This window comes from Pinus tabuliformis, chromosome J (genome assembly GCF_031772625.1).
Source record: "Pinus tabuliformis cultivar Carrire ecotype Pingquan chromosome J, CPIR1, whole genome shotgun sequence".
Taxonomy (NCBI): domain Eukaryota; kingdom Viridiplantae; phylum Streptophyta; class Pinopsida; order Pinales; family Pinaceae; genus Pinus; species Pinus tabuliformis.
The window spans coordinates 950,351,964-950,374,104 of record NC_142295.1 but is presented as its reverse complement, the minus strand read 5'-3'; positions in this window follow the sequence as shown (position 1 = coordinate 950,374,104).

The window sequence follows — 22,141 nt, the reverse complement described above, 5'->3', positions numbered from 1 at the left end:
GATGGCAAGCAAGTTCCATACTTCCACCTCCAGGATGCATTACTATGCTACATGGGCCATCTTTGTGTCCCTTTAAGTGAGCATGCCAAGATGATTTGGAAGGCGCACTACATTTGAGTCCTAGGACACTTTGGTGTGGAGAAAATTGTGGTTGTACTACATAAGTATTTTTATTGTCCAAATCTCCAACAAGACGTTGGAAAATACATCAGATCCTACACTACATGTGTCATTTCCAAGCCAACTATTAATAAGCAAGGCTTGTATACTCCTATACCTACTCCTATTCGACCCTGGGAATCCATCTCCGTGGACTATATGTCTAGCCTTATTTCTACCAAGAATGACAATGACTATGTATTTGTGGTCTTTGACATATTTTCTAAGATGACCATATTGGTTGCCTGCAAGAAGAGTGTCACAGCAGAGGCCACTGCCAAACTCTTATTTGAATGAGTGTGGGTACATTTTGGGATCCCATAGACCATTATATCAAACCAGGATAGAAGGTTCCTAAGCGCATTTTGTTCGGGCCTTTGGTCATTGTTGGACACCAAGCTCACCAAGTCGATTGCATTCCACCCCCAAACTGATATCCTGACAGAGGTGGTCAACAGGAGGATTGTGCACATACTACGCATGTATAAATCTAAGCATCCATGATGAGAGTCTTCCCTATGTGCAACACAGTTATAACAAAGCTCCCCATAGCTCGACTAGCCACAACCCCTTTGAAGTGAGTTTGGAATTTCAACCATTTTGTTCCCTTGATGTTGCACTGCCTTTTGAAAATACACATGAAGAATCTACCCATGTTCAGTCTGAAGCTAATAAAGCCACTAGGTTTATTAAACACATTCAACACATCCGCCAACAGGTTCACAACATCATGGAGAAATCCAATGCAAAATACAAACAATGACATGATCAGCATTGGGTTCCCCATAAGTTTCAGGTGGGCGACAAAGTTTGGTTACATCAGTATAAAGAGTGCCTTGTTGGAGCCCATTGTAAGCTTCAACCACTATGATATGGGCCTTACACCAAGGTTGTAGGAAACAATGCTTTCGAGCTCAGTATCCCCCCATTCCTTAGCTTTCACCCCATATTCAATGTGGACTGCCTTTGGCCATACTTTCCACCATTGTTGGACACATCAGACATTGTTAAGCAGTTGACACCAACAGAGCTCAACCCAGATTACATTGAACAAGACAAATGATTGGATCATGGACACACAGATGAAGAACACTCAAAAACAAAGGAGCCAACTATATCGAGTTGTCAAAGTTGTCCAACTCTTGCACCAAGGCAATTGGCTCACTAGGGACCAAGTTCAGCGGAAATTTCCGCATCTCATGGAGGCACTCAACACAATGGGGATCATTGCTTCCTAAGGAGGGAGGATTGATCCAGCTGGATATTGGTGGCCACCCACCTATTCCACTTAGACCCACAACATTGTTTCATTAAGTTTCCTTAATTGAGACACAATTTACTATTTTTGGCAGTTTTTCGAGTCCTGAACTTCCGAAGCCATTTTGAGGCCCTAAACGACTTTAGAAAATAGGAAAACCCAAAATTAATTATAAGGGTTTGCAATCGAAAGTTGTAGTCCTCGGATATATCTTTCTAATGAGGCATCATACACATCAAATGAAGATCGTATGCCGAAGTTATGACCCTAGGAAGTTGGTATACCAACAAACTGTAATAGGGCCCACAAACTTTTGGTGCTTCAACTCTTAGTGTTAGGATTTTGGATGTTGGGGTTTTCCCTTGTTTCTCGGCAATAGAAAGGTCTGTGAGTTTCATTGTAACACGATTAAGAGGCATGTAACCACCATCATCTAATCTAATTTATTTCCATTCTGTATGAAACATTCATTATTTTATTATCAATAAATTGAAGGTCACTTTTTGCTATAACTTTGTATTTCTATTTAAATCTATGTTTCATTTCGTTCCTACACAAATTTAGATCATATTTCTTTAACAAATATTAACTCATCAATAAAATAAAACAACAATATAAACAATATCATATTTCTTCATAATAAAAACAATCTATAATTTACCCAAACTTAAAAAAAACCATCCCTCATAATTTTTTTAATATTCCATTTTAATTTATTGGGTTGTTATCACTCACATCAAATTTCTCCTCCATCCAAAAATCATTCCCACAATGACAATAATACTAGATGTTAAAACAACTTTTCAACACAACATTCAAAAACAATTAAAGAATTAAATGTCATCGAATACACAAAAATATAATTGTGTGAAGATTAACCATTCAAATTTTATCAATTTATTACATGAATATATATATTTATAAAAAATAAATAAAAAATTATCTCATTCAACTAATATTTTATATATTAAATTGACTAATACACTTTATCTTTTACATTATTCATTCTTACATTTGCTTAATCTATACAATGACATTTAGTACATAAATAAACTTATAAAGCTTCACTATTAATTTTATATGTAATGTTATATTCTTAACAATGACAAGTCACAAACTTTTATACTTGAAAGAATAAGGCCCACTAACCACCATTATGATCAGGGGGTTGTTATATTGACTTGTCTATAACTATTTACTGTAATAAAGGTATGTGCAAGTAACCATAGCATTGACAAGTAACCATCATTATGATCGAGATTAATTCCTCATTTTGATGTATTGATTTGCTTTTAATTGTTTAATGTACGTCATTTTTAAAGATTAGATCATGGATGGAAGATTGGGTGACCCTTTTCGAAAAGCTTTGTTTAATTTAAATGTTTTTATTTTGATTTGCTTTTAATGGTTTAATATATGTCATTTTTGAAGATTAGATAGCACATAGATGGAAGATAGAGGACCATTTTTCAAATATTTTGTTTAATTGAAATGTATTTTATGATGGCAAGCAAATTATTCTAACTTATCATTTTATATCTTATATTATATTATTAGTTCATTGTCACTGAGATTACAAACGATAGTTTGACATATATATATATATATTTTAAAATTTTAATTATTTTATAAGATATTATAAATTATATATAATTTAATTATTTAAATTATTAATATATTTTTAAATTTAATTTTAGCTAAAAAAATTATTTATTTTATCTAAAAATAGATTTGATAAGGGTAAAGATTAATTATTAATTAATTATTATTTTTATAATATAAATTCTAAGGTTGGTAATTTTCGTTGAAATTTAAAAAAAATAAATAAATAAAAATAAATAATATAAAGGCATAGTCTAACTTATAGACTAAATAGTTTTTTTTATCGGAATTCACCAAAATTTAACAATATAATTTCAAAAAAAATGGTTGTTCAAAATACATTTTTGAATGCATAAATGGATTTAACCCATGAAAAACCCCCGGGGCACTCAAATTATGCAGATTAAACATGTAACACCAGTGACACACCAACAATTGTTTTTACCAAGTTTTATTTACCACTGTTAATTTTATTTAGTTTAATCTGAATTGTTAAAACATTTAGGCTGAAAAGCCAAAATAGAGGTTGTTAAATATTAATTAAAATATTTTGAATCAGTTTGTAAAAGAATTCGAGAATCAATTAAATTAACTTATGAAAAATAGTTACAGAGAGTTCCCTCACCCTCTTCCTTGAAAAGGAAAAAAGAGAGAATCCTGTGGGGCTTGAAAAGAAAATGAAAAACTATACTGTGATTATTTTCTTCCTAGAGCTGAGCAAGTTAGCCAGTGGGAAAGGAATTGAGATAACAGTTGGGGGTACGCGACTTGAGGTTGGACATGTTCTTGATGCCCAAGGTACCAAATTGTTTATCATTGACAGAAGTGGAAGTGCTCGGAGGGGGATTCTGGAATAATTGCCAGATCTGAGGCTGGGTGGAGAGACCTTCCAAATTAAAGGAGTTACATGCTTGAATCACACTCATACAGAGAAACAGATAAGTAATATTATTGCATTAGAAAATTATTATTAGGAAAGTATATATTGTTTATTGTGATAATAGAAATTAAGATTAGTAGGCTAGAATGTTGTATCAACATTATTTTGTTATTGAAAGGAAACAAAAATATAGTCTTTTAGTAAATTACATTGCTAACAGAGGTACATATGTCACCAGAGCATACAAGAGATAACTAATATATCTACTCACATGGCAATAATATCTACAGTAAATATTCTAATGTTTAATCACAGAGAACATTCTAAGCCTAAAAAAAATATTTGCAATATATAAAATATCAGTTTCCCATAATTTCCATCATTAACTACTGTTCATTTATGACAAAGAAATCTATGTTAGATAGTCGACCCAAACTTATTATGGCCTTGGAATGTAAATAATTGAGGAGTTAGGGTTTATCAGCCTCGGTCGAGTTCTGAAGAGAACCCACCGTGAGCCAAGTACCCAGACTCTATTAAAAACCATAAGACCCTTAAGTTATTAAACTAGAGCCCATATTCGAGCAAGTTTGGAACATTTATATATAGAAACAGAGTAATGATGACCACATTCATAATAACGTTTGAATCATTCACGGAAAAAGAAATCAATAATGCTCAGTTCACGAAGTTAAAATCAACTGCTATATATATATATATATATATATATATATATATATATATATATATATATATATATATATATATATATATATATATATCAGAAGCCGAGTTATCATGACAATTTGGACACAACATTCAAATTATTATATGTATGCCAAAATGTATAGTCTGGTTCTCACATAAACACCTGGAACCAAGCCGCGAGCTAAACTATTGTAGCGGTAAGGCACATGCCGTACCATTAAAAATTAAATAGTTAAAACCCTTAAAGTAGAAGTATCCCGGCCGCAAGGCCTAATCTTATATTAATTACATTTCCAAAACTCTCTGTTTGTAGAAGTATGTCTCTAAAGAACTCGAGCTAAAGGAGCGTTTCTGAGTCCAACCCACCTGGAAAAAATGAGAAATAGCAAGCTTAGTTTGGAACACTGGCGCCACCCAAAAAGCCATGTCGCAAGAAAATTCCGAATCCCTAAAATATTTACCTTCATAGAGAATAACGAATATGAGGACTTGAATCTGATTATCAATAACCACCGAATTGAATCTTACAACAAAGTAAGGGTTTTTACCTGGACTGTGTTTAGCATCCCTCGGAGCTGCGACAAAAGCCCGAAATGTGCATAGAACCTTAGCATTGAACTGGAAAAAGAATTTCAACATAAACTGGTAAAGGATTAGGCATTTACCTCTTACTGTCGTGCGAAATCGACCGCTCCACCTGAAATGCGAGTCCATTCCGTGGTAGAGGCACCTGCGCAAGGGCAACAATAAGAACCCTCGTCAGTCGCCCATCAAATATGCATAGGTTCATCGTAAAGAAGTTTGAGCAGAAGCTCATAAGTTAATAGTTAAGGTCTGCTGATACCTGTAGGATGAAGGATTCGAGCATGGCGGATCATGAACCAGGTTACCCCTTCTGCCGTATAGCCATAAAGCCATAAACATCAATCAAAGGAACCTTTCATCGCTGCAGAGAAGCCTTATCATATTCTGCCAACCTTGAATAGCCAAGACCGTAGATCGGTCTAGATCCAACAACGGAGATCATGCCATCTTCATCAATTCGAGACTCTTTCGAACGACTGAGTTAAGGTTCATCAATGTCGCGTTGTATGTCCAGCAGGGAAGGGACAACGATGGCAAAGGAGGGCCTCGGGCTCTCCCGCCTTGATGAGGAGGGTTACCCCGAGGTAATTCCGCTTAGGTGACATAAATGCAGGTACATCAACATAGATTACGTGGAGTCCAACAAGGATTTTGTTCCGCGGTGTCAACCCTTTATCAACACTAACAGACCCATGAGCTATGTGGGTAGTGCAAATTCCAGAAAACCTTAAAGATGTTGGATTATGACCTAGCGCCGAATTCATTAACCTTTACATCATTTAATTAGTCAAATAACTTTTTTTATTACTGTTTTTTTTTTAATTGAATACGGATGTTACAAATGGTATAAGAACCCAGGCTCACATACTGAGACTTCTGGGTTAGTTTAGTACAGTTAATTAAGTTTTTGATATATGTGTATTGATGCAAAAAAAAAAAAAACTAAGTTTGGATGCATATGAACATAGAGAGAGAGAGAGAGATAGAGGTCAACACCAAGAATTAAAAATGCAAAGAAGCCCCAGATCAGCAAGCCAACCGGAATTGCCTTACGTGGAGGCCAACCCAGAACTATGGGTACAACTGGGAGAAGAATCGCGGCAAGCCAACACTGTCCTGCTGGAAACAATGCAACAATTACAAGCAGAGATGAAGAACTTGAGGATGGACGACGAATGACTAAGGCAGGAACAGGAGAAGATCCTTAAAAGTCTGCCTCATCGACAAAATCAGCGGGCTCCAAACCCCAGTACAGAGAATAGGGAGAATACCCCAACTACCCATAATGGGGAGGATAATGCAGAATCAGCGAAATGCCATAAGGAGGAAGAAGAAGGGTGTTTAGATAATGTTTCTGATCAAAGGAGGACAAAAAGACAAAAGACAGAATTACAAGGCGAGTTCAAGAAAATCAAACCGTCGATGTTTGAAGGAGAATCTGAAGAGGCAATGAAAGCCTGGCTAATTGACATGGGTAAAGATTTTCAGATTTATGAATATACTGACAAACTTAAAGCACGATTGGCAGTTTACCAATTACGGGGAAAGGCCACCCTTTGGTGGGAAGAAATTAAAATGGTGAGGAAGATTGATGAGGAGCAAGTAACGTGGCAAGAATTCTAGAAACATTTTAAATATAAATACCTAACTAAACGTTACTATGATGAAAAAGCAAAGGAGTTCCATGAGTTAAGACTGGGATCCTTAACCATGGATGAGTATGTAAAACGGTTTACTTCCCTATTACGATACGTTCCATATATGCAGGAGGAAAAAGCTAAAATTCAGTGGTTTAGTAGCAGTTTGCCCAACTTCATGAAGGAAAAATTAGAATTCGATTATCCTAGAACAATGGACGATGCCATACGAAAAGCCCGCATCTATTATCAGCAGATGAAACAGAAAAATGAAGGACCTAAAGGAGCCATTGGCAAGAAAATGAGGAACTTACCACCAAACAGGCAACCGAAAGTCATAAATGGCAGAAATAATCAACAAAGGACTTTCGAAAAATTTGCAAGAAATATGCCTAGAACTCAGACATATACTGAGAATAGACAGCTAGAGGGGGTTAGTAAAACTGCTACTGACCAGCCGCCAAAGCCACCACTGCAATGTTGGGGATGTGGGGAAGCACATTATTACAAGAACTTCCCACACAAAGCTCAAATTGAACAACTTTCAAACATGCAAGAAGCCTCCACAGTGGGAGATATCGCAAGGAGCATGCCCAGAATTAATGTTGCCTTGGACGATCATCAAGCGGAATATCAACCCACCATGATCGAATGTGAAGGTATGATTATTGATCAACATGTTTTTGTTTTATTTGATCCAGGTGCTAGCCTAAGCTACATTAGTCCTAATGTGGTAGAAAAATGTCAACTGCAAAGCAGTAAATTTAAGAAGTCTTGGCTAGTTCAACTAGCCACTAGAACAAAAAGGAAGGTGTATGCGAAAACAGAAAACTGCCCTATAACAGTTTCATGACAACCCATCCGTGTTGATCTGAATATCCTTCCCCTGGGTTCGTATGATGTATTAATAGGGATGGACTGGTTGGAAGGTCGCTGGTCCCTAGTGGATTGCAAAGAAAAATCTGTAAGTTATCTTACTGAGTTAGGGTAGCGAAAAGAAATTCAAGGAATCAAGAAGAATGTCAAATTACGCCCTGTTATAGCCAACCATCTCAGAAGATGCATAAGGAAGCGCTGCCAGATTGATGCTTTCCAAGTAGGGTACAACAATGACAGAATAAGATGACCTCTTTAGAGAATATTCCTGTAATTCAAGAATTCATGGACGTGTTTCCTGAATCCATCCTTGGATTTCCACCAAGGCGTGATATCGATTTTACCATTGAACTAGTGCCAGAGCAACCCCTGTTTCGAAAGTTCCCTACCGCATGAGAATTCCTGAGTTAATAGAGCTCAAAATGCAGCTTCAGGAACTATTAGATAAAGGTTACATTCGCCCTAGTGTGTCCCCTTGGGGAGCCCCTGTACTATTTGTACGAAAAAAGGACAGAACCTTAAGATTATGCATTGATTATTGTTAGCTAAATAATTTGACCATCAAGAATAAGTATCCTTTACCTCATATAGATGATTTATTTGATCAAGTGCAGGGAGCTAGTGTGTTCTCCAAAATCGACTTAAGGTCCGGTTACCACCAAATCAGAATAAAGGATGAAGACATCTGCAAAACCACATTCCGAACTTGTTATGGACATTATGAGTTCGTGGAACTGCCTTTCGGCCTTACCAATGCTCTAGCCACTTTCATGAGCCTAATGCACGACATTTTCCATCCATTGCTAGATAAATTTGTACTGATTTTTATTGATGATATACTAATCTATTCAAAAAATAAGGAGGAACATGAGAAACACTTGAGAACAATATTGCAGATTTTGCGAGATAACCAATTATATGCAAAATTTAGCAAACGTGATTGATATAAAGGTCAAATCCAGTACCTAAGCCATGTAATATCAGCAGAAGGAATAGTGGTGGATCTAGAAAAGATCAAAATTATTATGGAATGGACCACACCAAAAAACTTTGCTGACATAAGATCCTTATTGGGGCTAGCAGGGTATTATCACCGATTTATCAAAGGCGCTTCAAAAATAGCTTTTCCGATGACTTCACTTCAGAAAAAGGGTCGTGCTTTCCACTGGACAGCGGAATGCCAACAAAGTTTTGAGTAGCTAAAGCAACTTCTTACTACTGCCCTAGTGCTAAAAGTAGCAGATCTGGAAAAATCTTTTGTAGTATGTACAGATGCAAGTAAGGAGGGCGTCGGTGGAGTATTAACACAGGAAGGAAAATTCATAGCCTATGAGTCACGCAAACTGAAGGATTATGAGTAGCGCTACTCTGCTTACGATCCAAAGTTGACCGCAGTAGTGCATGCATTAAAAATGTGGCGACACTAACTTCTGGGAAAGAAATTTCTGTTATTAATTCACCACAATAGTCTTACAAATTTCTTTAACCAGTCTAGTATAAATGCTCGGCAGGCCAGATGGACCGCATTCTTGAGCGAATTTGACTTTGACATGAAACACCTCAAAGGAAAAGAAAACCAAGTAGCAGACGCTTTAAGCCAAAAAGTACATTGCATTTATGAAGTACAATTCAACCAAGCACAATCTAACCTGCCAGAGGTTATTCGAGAGGCATCCCTCAAAGACCTAGAATATACATTCTTATGGCAGCAAGCTTCGGAAGCTCAGGCAAAAGGGAAACAATCTGAGTATGGAATTAGCCTCGAAAAAATGTTAACATTCAGAAATAGAATATATATTCCTAGCCAAAACTCTGTTAAGCAATTGTTATTAGATGAGTTTCATAGGAAGCCTTACGCTGCTTACCTGGGATACCAAAAACTGATTTCTTCTATCAAGAAAAGTTATTTCTGGCCAGGCTTAAGAAAAGATGTGGCTTAATATTGGTGAAGGCGGAACATCAACATCCTGCCAGAATGTTGCAACCATTACCCATCCCTGAATGGAAATGGGAGACAATCACTTTAGACTTTATTACTGGATTACCTCATACTAAAAAGCAACATGACTCAATCATGGTTGTGGTGGACAAGCTGAGCAAGACTGCTCATTTCATTACCATAAAATCCACCTATAAAATGGTGGAGATTGCAGACATATTTATGGGAGAAATATTCCGATTACACGGGATACTCCGAGTGGTGATCTCTGACAAAGATGTAAAATTTACATCCGCATTTTGGAAAACCCTCTTTGCAGGGTTGGGCACTCAAATTAAATTCAGTACTGCCTACTATCCACAGACAGACAGTTAGCCAAAGCGAGTGAATCAAGTCTTGGAAGACATGATGAGAATGTTTGTAATGCAACAACCAAAGAAATGGGAGGATTACCTCCACTTGGTAGAATTGGAGTACAATAATGGACATCATGAATCATTGGGTATGAGCCCTTTTGAAGTGTTGTATGGAAGAAAGTGTCGGGTACCCACGGACTGGAATAGTCTGGATAATAAATTAGCATTGGGTCCTGATATGTTAGCTGAAATGGAGGCCACCGTTAAGAAGGTTCACCATAATTTGAAGGCTGCTCAAGATAGGAAAAAGGTTTATGTAGATAAGAAAATAACTCATAAAGAATTCTAGTTGGGGGATCACGTGTACTTGAAGGTTAAACCTCGGAAAAGAACCTTACAATGGAAAGGTTGTGCGAAGTTGGCACCACGGTATTGTGGGCCTTTTCAGATTTTGGAGCGGATTGGGCCTGTGGCGTACAAGCTAGCACTCCTGGGCCACATCCGAGTCCACAATGTTTTCCATGTATCCTTATAAAAAAAATATGTATACGACCCTCGACATATTATTAACTGGGAAAACATTCAAGTAATGATAGAATTAAGTATATATATTAAGAATTATTGTTTATAAAAATTTTCTGATAGCAGATTATGAATGTGCAGGTAGAACATGAGGGAGAATTTCTGGTAGAGCCTCTTCGTATCCTCAATCGGAGAGAAACCACCCTGCGGAGGCGAGCCATTACCCAAGTTAAAGTGCAGTGGAAGCACTTTGGCCCGGATGAGGCTACTAGGGAGGAAGAGGAAGCCACGCAAAAAGTCTATCCTACACTGTTTACTTAAAGGAAAGAACACCAAAGACGATGTTCCTCTCAAAGGGAGGGCGCTATAAAACCCAGTGACACACCAACAATTGTTTTTACCAAGTTTTATTTACCATTGTTAATTCTATTTAGTTTAATCTGAATTGTTAAAACATTTAGGCTGAAAAGCCAGAATAGAGGTTGTTAAATATTAATTAAAAGATTTTGAATCAGTTTGTAAAAGAACTAGAGAATCAGTTAAATTAACTTCTGAAAAATAGTTACAGATAGTTCTCTCACCCTCCTCCTTGAAAAGGAAAAAGGAGAGAATCCTGTGGGGGTTGAAAAGAGAAGGAAAAATTGTACTGTGATTATTTTCTTCCAGAGCTGAGCAAGTTAGCCAGTGGGAAAGGAATTGAGATAAAAGTTCGGGATACACAACTTGAGGTTTGACATGTTCCTAATGCCCAAGGTACCAAACTATTTATCATTGACAGAAGTGGAAGTGCTCGGAGGGGGATTCTGGACGTGGGTGGAGAGACCTTCGAAATTAAAGGAGTTACATGCTTGAATCACACTCATATAGAGAAACATATAAGTAATATTATTGTGTTAGAAAATTATTATTAGGAAAGTATATATTGTTTATTGTGATAATAGAAAGGAAACAAAAATACAGTCTTTAAGTATATTACATTGCTACCAGAGGTACATATGTCACCAGAGCATACAAGAGATAACTAATATATCTACTCACATGGCACTAATGTCTACAGTAAATATTCTAATGTTTAATCAAAGAGAACATTCTAAGCCTAACAGCGAAGAACTTAATTCAAAGATTTAATTTAGACTTTCTGTACCTATTATATCTCTGAACCTTATACAATTTATTGAAAAAAAATATTTGCAATGTATAAAATATCAGTTTCCCAGAATTTCCATCAATAACTACTGTTCATTTATGACAAATAAATCTATGCAAGATAGTCAACCCAAACTTTATTACGGCATGGGAATGTAAATAACTGAGGAGTTAGGGTTTATCGGCCTCAGTCGAGTTCTGAGGAGAACCCACCAGGAGCCAAGTACCTAGACTCTATTAAAAACCCTAAGACCCTTAAGTTATTAAACCAAAGACCATATTCAAGCAAGTTTGGAACACTGATATATATAAACAGAGTAACGACGACCACATTCATAATAACGCTTGAATCATTCATGGAAAAAGAAATCAATAATGCTCAGTTCATGAAGTTAAAATCAACTGCAAAATATATATATATATATACCAGAAGTCGAGTTATCATGATAGTTTGGACACAACATTCAAATTATTATATGTATGATGAAATGTATAGTCTGGTTCTCATAGAAACACCTGGAACCAAGCCACGAGCTAAACTATCGTAGCGGTAAGGCACATGCCGACCCATTAAAAACTAAATAGTTAAAACCCTTAAAGTAGAAGTATCCCGGTCGCAAGGCCTAATCTCATATTAATTACATTTCCAAAACTCTCTCTTCGCAAAAGTATGTCTCTAAAGAACTTGAGCTAAAGGAGAGTTTCTGAGTCCAACCCACTTGGAAAAAGTGAGAAATAGCAAGCTTAGTTTGGAACACTGGCACCACCAAAAAAGCCATGCTACAAGAAGAGTATGAATCCCTGAAATATTTACCTACATAGAGAACAACGAATATGAGGACTTGAATCCGATTATCAATAACCACCGAATTGAATCTTACAACAAAAAAAGGGTTTTTACCTGGACTGAGTTTAATATCCCTCGGAGCTGCGACAGAAGCCTGAAATGTGAATAGAACCTTAGCATTGAACTAGAAAATGAATTTCAACATAAACTGGTAAAGGATTAGGCATTTACCTCTTGTTGCCGTGCGAAATCGACTGCTCCACTTGAAATGCGAGTCCATTCTGTGGTAGAGGCACCTGTGCAAGGGCAACAGTAAGAACCCTCGTCGGCCGCCCATCAAATACGCATAGGTTCATCATAAAGGAGTTTGAGCAGAAGCTCATAAGTTAATCGTTAAGGTTTGCTGATACCTATAGGATGAAGGATTCGAGCATGGCAGATCATGAACTAGGTTACCCCTTCTGCCGCAGAGCCATAGAGCCAAAAACATCAGTCAAATGAACCTTTCATTGCTGCAGAAAAACCTTATCATATTCCGCTAACCCTGAATAGCCAAGACCGTAGATCGGTCTAGATCCAATGACGGAGATCATGCCATCTGCATCAGTTCGAGACTCTTCTGAACAACCGAGTTAAGGTTTATCAATGCCGGGTTGTGTGGCCAGCAGGGAAGGGACGGTGATGACAGAGGAGGGCCTCAGGGCTCTCCTGCCTTAATGAGGAGGGTTACCCCGAGGTAAGTTCGCTTAGGCGACATAAATGCAAGTACAACAACATAGATTACGTGGAGTCCAACAAGGATTTTGTTTCGCGGTGTCAACCCTTTATCAACACTAACAGACCTGTGAGCTATGTGGGTAGTGCAAATTCCAGAAAACCTTAAAGATGTTGGATTATGACCTGGTGTCGAATTCATTAACCTTTATATCATTTAATTAGTCAAATAACTCGTTTTATTAGTGTTTTTTTTTTTTAATTGAATAAGGATGTTATAAAACAATTTAAACTCAAAGTTTTTAAAAAGCTCTCTCAGATTTTGATTAAAATTAACCACAAAAATGGTCATAAAATGAAATAGGCCATTTAATCTATAAATTAGACTATACCTAACATAAATTGTGTAATTCACAATCTATAAAATTAGAGTGTTTCAATAGTTTTTCAAGACATTAAATTCATTTATATATTTAAAAAAACAAAAAAACATAATCTAGCCCCAAAAAAGCACAGACTATTATTGCATAATAATGCAAATTGAAAATAAGATGAAAATATTTAAAACCTATGAATTTTTTATTTGAAAAATAAAAATAAAGGAAATTTGAATATGTAAATAGATTTTTGCAACGTTATGTTAAATTAAATTTAAATATTGAAATAGAGTACTTTAAATATTAATTTAATTTAAAATTTAAAAATTGTTAAAATTACAAATATTAAATTGAAATTATATAAATGGTGCTTTAAAAAACTAATATTATTTATGTATTAATATTTTTTTTAAATAATAAAAAATTATAATAGTATTTTGTAATAATGATTAAAAATAAAAAACTATTACACGAAAAATACCGGGTAAAATAAAAAAGAATTATCTAATTTGTTGAGTGACAATTAATTCCCAAAAAATTATATATGTCTATTGTTAAATAATCTACTGCTTAAATGCAAACGTAAGTATATACAACCTGCGTATTAACTTTTGCGCAAAAACAAGATATTTTCCAAAAACTAAAAACCATTATAATAAAGACCGCCCTTCTCATGAAGAGACGGTGAGAATAAAATCCATTAAAATAAAAAGGGAAAGGGCAATTAATTATTAAAAAAAAAGGTGGGCATTTTGTCCTCACAAAGCGTGTTTCTCATGGCCGCGAATCGAGCATGCATCAACATAGATGCTTCCTTTGTGGGGTGAAATCAAATAAACAAATCGTACGGCGGTAGCGTGTCGTGGAACCTCCCTCTCTCTGCACGGCCGCCTCACAGTGGGCCACAAGCAGCGGCGGCACCCGCAGCTCTCAGTAGAGTCCGACTCCCCTTCTTTCTTGGCTATGCTTCACCCAACAAGCTCCGAGGTCCCCACACACAGCGACTAAAAAGAGAGAGCATATGACGCTGGAAAGAGCTAACCAGCCATTCCCAAATCCAAGTTATAGTTGTTAAACTTCAAAATTTTAGGTGTTTTAAACATTTTGATAGTGCTAAATCTATTTCCACCATAAAAATATGATTCAAACACTGTTTCTACAAGATTTTTTAAAATATTTTTTTGTCTAATTTCCAACCACTTTTGACCGCCTAACAATTGTTCGGGAACCACAAGAACAGGCACTTTATTGAGTAGCTACCGCACCCCTGCCGGCCTGTCTGCTTTCACGACAACCTACTCACCGACGCGCACCTCCATCATCACTAATGGTCGTCACACGTCATGGATTTCGAAATTGATAACGGGCCGTTGCCGGTGGCAGTCGGGAGTACTGTGGAATGGGCTCCATAAAGTGAGTACAAGGTGTGCTTTTCCCGGCCATTGTAGTCGGTAACTTTTAATTTTGTTTTAGAAATTGGGAGTTAATTTAGAGATCCAAAATTCACGGGACTGTGAATTATAGTTTCGTTAATTTAGGGAAACTTTGATCTGAGGCCAAATAATTATAATAACGTCAATGCTCTTTAATCTCTCATAAGATAAATGATGATGTATTTTGGTTATTCATTGTTTTCATAAAAGTAAATTTATTTTTATATTAATATTTATTTATTTGGTCTGAGTATGTTTTAAAATTATTTTTATTTAGATAAAAGTTAGTTTTTTTATATATAAAGAAACAATTAATAATTCCAGATCCAGAAATATTTGGTATGAGTGAAAATCTACCCTTTACATATGGTTTTCTTTCAATAACAACAATGAATCAAACTTACATTCCCCATAACGATCCTCGTTACATTTTTTATAACTAAATTATGATCAATTTTTCTACCGGTAAAAAAAATCTATTTTTTTATTAATTTAAAAATTATAAAAAATATCACAGATGTTTGAGACGAACACTCAGTCAACTGTCATACAGTTATAGTAAGATATATTTCAATAATTTTAAGAATGAAACAGTACAATAGGTTTCGTCCAGTGTACGGTTGAGACATCATTAAAGTTTAGTGAAGACAGGCAGGCGAAGTTGACGGGCAACCTTACGCAACACTGAAAAAATCATACCCAACACATTAAAATGTCAAAGAAGTTTATCAGAAGTGCAAAATTCATGAACTTTAACTGTTTTATGTTTTGACTTTTTTGGTATTCTCGGTTTTTTTTAACTGTTTTATGTTTTGACCTTTTTACTCTGCAAAATCATAATTTTCAAATATATTTCGAAATACTAAAATAAATTTAATATTTTAATTTTCAAATATATTTTGAAATATTAAAATAAATTTAATATTTTAAAACTTATATTATAAGATGTAAATAATTCAATATTGTTATAAAATTTCTAAATATATATATTTTGTAAATTTGGCATATTTTATTTTTTATTTTTTTAAAAATATAGATAAGGGGTACATACACATTTAACAGTATTAGATGGTCTCAACTTTCTCACTGAAATAGAGTCTGTTGGCCATCTAATTGTATTATTGTGTTGGCCATCTAATTGTATTATTGTATTGTAAGCCATCCAAAATTTAAAGGTTCTCAAGTTATCTAATCATACAATATAATGTTAGATTTTAAGCTTATGTGGTTGTTATTTGGTGTAGTATGATCCGGATTATCCATAATATTATATTCATCATGTCGAAGTTTCGAACCCCAAAGGGGGTCCATCATCAGCACCAAAAAAATGTAGATTATGAATGATTGTTCTTTGAGAGAAGAATCTTTGGATCAACGTATATATAAACCTAATTAATCTTAAATAGTGAAAGTATTAGTTTAATTTTTTATTCTTATTTTATTTATTTATTTCAGTTTTAATTATTAATTATTAATTTAATTATTATAATTATATATATATATATATATATATATATATATATATATATATATTTTAATTATAATACAATATAAGTCTGAATATCCTTATTACTCTTAATATCTATATAGCTAAAATGGAGACAAAAAATTGTAAAGTCATCATATGAACTACACAAATTTTTCACAAAACATGACCATGTTAATCATCTAGTTATTTATTAAAGGAGTCAATAGGCATCAGATCTCTTTGGCGTTGGAACCACTTTGGCACTGGAATTGACAACTCTCTTTGAGGAAGGCAAGGGATGTGCTTCTCAATCCAGCTGAGGCAAACATTTTGGAGTTGGATTCAAAGCTAGCTGAGGCGAACATTTTGGAGTTGGATTCAAAGCTGGCTGAATCTGGTTTGGATGGCTCAACAAAACTGGACATAATTGCTTTTGTAACTATGTTCTTCATAAGCCAGTATAAATAAACTCTCTATTGGAACTGAGTGCATCTTCCATGAGAGTGTTCTCAACATGTTGTTTTAGCTCTGTTTCCCAACTACATAATCGCTTTTGTCACTATGTTCTTCATAAGCCAGTGTAAATAAACTATCTGTTGGAACTTAGTGTATCTTCCATGAGAATGTTCTCAACATGTTGTTTTAGCTCTGTTTCCCAACTAGATATCTAGAGGGGCAAGGGTATTGCAATGGTATGCTTAAGAGAATCTCCCAACTAAATATCTATTCAGTGACAGGGGCAGGGGTATTGCAATGGTATGCTTAAGAGTATTGCAATGGTATGCTTAAACAGATTCTCGGGACTTCCCCACACTACCATGACACCCTCTACCCCTCCCTAGCGAAGGCTGAGCTTGCCCACCCCCACGCCCTCGACCTCTGAGCAATTTTTGTTTGTTTGTTTAGTGATGTGAGTTTTAACATGGCACACCTAGCCTTGAAAATCACCTCAATTGCATTCAACTTGAACCACACCAAAGTTCAAACAGTTTTCATAATTTCAACAAAAAAAATTAAATAATTTTACAATTTTTTTAATTTGATGATAAACCATCTAATAACTAACAAAATTCCATCCCTACCGGGCACTGCTAAGTACAAAATCTTTAACAATTTTCCAATCAAATTCCATCAAAATCTCTAACAATTTTCTGATCAAATTTCATCCATATCCAAGATGGCTAAGTACAAAGTCTTTTCCCATAGAAGCCAAAAGACTTTTGTCTTCTCTACTTGATTTCATGTACAATTTTGCATGCCGTTTATCCCAAACAAATTTCAACAGCTTCATGTCAATTTTGCATCCCATTTATCCCCCCAAAAAAAAAAAAAAAAATTCAACAATTTTACAGCTTCATCTCTCTTCCATACATTTAGATATTTTGGTATTAATCGCTCGTATCATGTATTTTTTTTTTTATTGAATGGATTGTGCGAATTGATATGAGGAATTGTTTATTGAGATATTTGTGTTTCGAACCCGGGTCCTGGAGTGCTCTAGGAGGACCACGTTTACCCACCCTATTATGCGGCATTCAATGTTACTGTGCTGCACCTGTTAATACACGTTATTGGGTGGAAAAGCAATTCCAACATTTAATATATTGTATGGTCAAGTTAATAAACTCGATCAGTGTAAATATGGTCAATTTATTTTTTTTCAAATTTAACAGCATAGCTAAGGTAATAAGTCCAGTTGGTCGTATACAGGTCGTTGGATGTGAAATGAGTTCTGTTTGTCGTATTCAGAATGAATGAAAACAAATTCAAATTCAACATTAAATATTATATGGACAAATTTGTAAACCAAAAAAGTCATTAAATATTTAAAATTTTAATATTATCTAATAGAAATTATATGATGATAATGATGGTGGTGGTGGTTAACGTTTGCTATACCAAACATTGGTCTATCGAACCTAAAGAGACAAATTATTTATTTTGATTTAAGATTTTATTCCTATGCTCAAAAAGCTTGGAGAGAAGCCTCCCGAGCTCACTATAATTTTGACATTGTAAAAGGCTAGGAAGGTCAGTGTTGTAACAAAGATTGTGACATTGAGATCTAATGTGGTTGTACGCGGGCACTCTAAGAGGAAGTGGTTTTCATCCTCGATTTTCCTATTCTCACATATATGGCAGATCCTTTCCATCCATGGCATTTTAGGAACTGCCCAACCACCTGTTTCACTATGGAGCTCATGAGAATTCCTTCTAATCTTTGCTATATTAATTTTTTTCTTTGAGCTAGTTAAAATAGAGAGACACTTTTGATCTTCTAGGGTGGGGTTGATGACCTTCTTATAATAACTTAATTTTCTTTTAGCCGCTAAATCTTTCTCACACCACATTTTTTCTTTGAACTTAGAAGTAACAATATCTTTAATGTTATTTATGTTTTGCAATGCATCATTCTCGTTGACCTCCCAATAGTTTAACCAGGCCCTTGTGTCTTTATGCCACCCCGATTGAGCATTAGGTGGTTTTGGCTGGAATTTAAAGCTAGCTTAAGAAGTCTATGCTCGTCTATGTTATTGAGTTTGTGCTTGTACAACAAAAACCTAATCATAGCTAGGCTCTCAATAGGGGAAAGACCTGTTTCTATAAGGAGAATAGGATAGGGTGTATTACTTTTAATTTTCAGGTTATAAGTTATAAAACGCTTTTGGATTTGCTCAATCTTTTTCCATGATTCTCTAGAGACGCTGCAACCCCAAACCTCACAACCGTATAAGATAACATGAGCGACTAAAATTTCAAAGAGGTACTTCTTTTTATCCCACATTACGAGGTTCCTTGTTTTACAATTATTTTCAAGACCAAAATAAGCTTTCCACCCCCATTAATCCTTTTCTCAATGCTATGGTTCAAGTTGAGCTTGTGATGAATATCAATTCCTAGGTACTTGTAAGAATACACTTCCTCCAAGTTATTATTGTCATACATAAAATTAGTGTAAGTGTCATTCTTGGATTTGATAATCATAACTTTTGTTTTGTCAGTGTTAACAGTGATACCCATGGTAGAGCAGAAATCCTTAAGAAACCTGAGTTGCTTATTAATAATTACATTAACTATATAGATATATATAATTAATGTAATTAAATAAATTTTATATTCATAGAGGTTGATTTTCACAACTGCCGTATAAACTTTAATTTATCCTCAGAGAAGGATACCCAAAAAATTCCAAACTCAGTGATCATTATATAGGGAGTGCTTCTATTTACTATAGTTATTATATTATTTATTAATTTTAAATTTAATAAAAAATTATTATATAAATAGTATTTTTGTATTTAATTTCTTTTTATTAATTTAAAATATAATAAATAAAAAATATTTTTTAGTAGTTTAAATATTTTATTTTATGAAAAGTATGTAGTTTAAATATTTTATATTTTTGTATATTTGATGATTTTTTATTTTTTATTTTATTTTTTTTCCAGTAAAAAAAAGCTTTGATTGTATTAAATTCAGATAACGTCTTTACATCATAGTATACAGAAAATAGTAGACTTGACTAAGTGGGCAGAAAAAGCGATTCTGCTAAGGATTCTGACAGTTAATATGAACTATAAAAGTCAGAAAGAAGATAGTGAGAAAAGGATTTATTTGTGTGATATACAAAAGGATAAAACAAAAGGAGAAATAAGTTCCAGATTGATAATTCTTTTAAGAAACATTTCTGCCCTGAAGGAAAGAGATAAGCATTTGATAAAGGGAAAAACACAGATACCAGGTACATACCAGAGGAGCGTGATTTTGAGACACAGTAGAATTATGTACGTGGAAGAGAAAACTCTTGAATCTGGAACGTTTCGACATCTACTTTGATGTCCATTATCCATTTGTCCGTTTGATATATTTTATGAAAAATGTGTAGTTTAAATATTAAGTTAAAAATTATTAAAATAATATTTGAGTTGAAGAAAGTCTTTCAGATTAATCACATAATTAGGATTTGGTCGATGTTTGGAACCAACTAATGTGGTTCATCCTGATGTTTGGAACCAACTAATGTGGTTCATCCTGATGACACTGAACCACATTAGTTGGTTCAAAACGTAAACCAAATCCTAACTATGTGATTAATTCGAAAGACTTTCTTCTACAATATAGATCACAAAAGTCTTAAATTCAACAATATTTGAGTTATTAAATTTTAGCTCTGATTTTTATATAAAAAAATAAAATAAAATTACAAAAAATAATTTTACTAGCAATTATAAACTAATATTCCATAAAAAAATAAAATCACAATTTCACTTAAACAATACTGTTATACCAATTAAAACTTCAAATTTATGCATATCAAATACTAAGGCTCAAAATAATTTGTCATTTGAAATATATTTTAAAAAAAAACCTTACTAAAAATTATATCATCAAATTTTAATTAAAAAACTAAAAATTATATCATTAAATTCTAATTAAAAAACAAAATTCTATAAAGATAAAACTTTACGTTAACCAAATATTATACACTCTAAACACTCAACATTTAAACTTACTTCTTTTGAACAAAATATTAAATACCGGCACAGATAATTAATTAGGGAGGTGAGATTGAAAAATTGAAAATGGTATTGGAATTATGTAATTACTATATTTTTGCTCTTTTTTTTTTTCTCTCGTTAAAATTTTATAATAAAATGGCCAGTTTTAATGAATTAAAATATATTCGTAACAACTCCGAAAATTTATATAAATCAATTCAAAACTCTGAAAATTTAGGCGTATTCGATTTATACAGATTACAGAATTAAATTTAACCATCTTAAAAAATCCCAAGAACCTGGGATATCGATCCCTTATAATTAACGGGTGTTCTATGGTTTTCAGATCTATCTATACCTTCCGAACCCTTCCATACCTTATTGGTGTGGTTTGCCAGCCCTTTATTCAAACTTGTATAAAGCACTTGACTACGACATCTTTCGAGGTAACAGTTTTTAGTGGAGGCTATGGTTGTGGCGGAATTTTTAATACTGTAAAAAAAAATTGTGAAGTTGTTAAAAAAATTCAAAATTTTTTGCAGTAGCAGCGTTTGAATTTTGTTTTTGATGGCGGAAATGGATTCAGCACCATCAAAAACTTTTAAGTCACCCAAAATATTGAAGTTTGACAGCTATAATTTTGATTTAGAAAAATAACTACCCGATTTTATCAAAATATGACAGAAATTTCCATGATTTTCAAGGCAAAATTTCCAGTTGTAATATGGAATCCACATAAACAGTATCACTGCCAAAGTGTGGGTTACAATTTTGTGTGGACTACTAATTTTAATGTGACAGTGTTTAAATCAGTTTTTTGATAGTAAAAATAAATTTAGCACGATCAAAACATTCAAAATCTTGAAATTTATAGTTATAATTTAAATTTTGAAAATCAAATTTTCACAAAATCATACCAAAATAATAATCATACCAAAATATTTATTATTTTATAAGCAAAATTATAACTTCTTTAAGGTGATATTTAAATAAATAACAAAAGCAATATTACCAACAAGTAATGTTCAACCAACGTGAAAAAAATTGCTTATAAGAAAACGCTCTGGTTTATATGATTATTATTTGCCATATTTGGAACGAACGGCCAGCAAATGATGTAATACAATAAAGAAAACATAAAGTGACCGCTGGCAGGCTGCCCATGCGGGGCATTCAAAACGCCTTTGATGGCGGT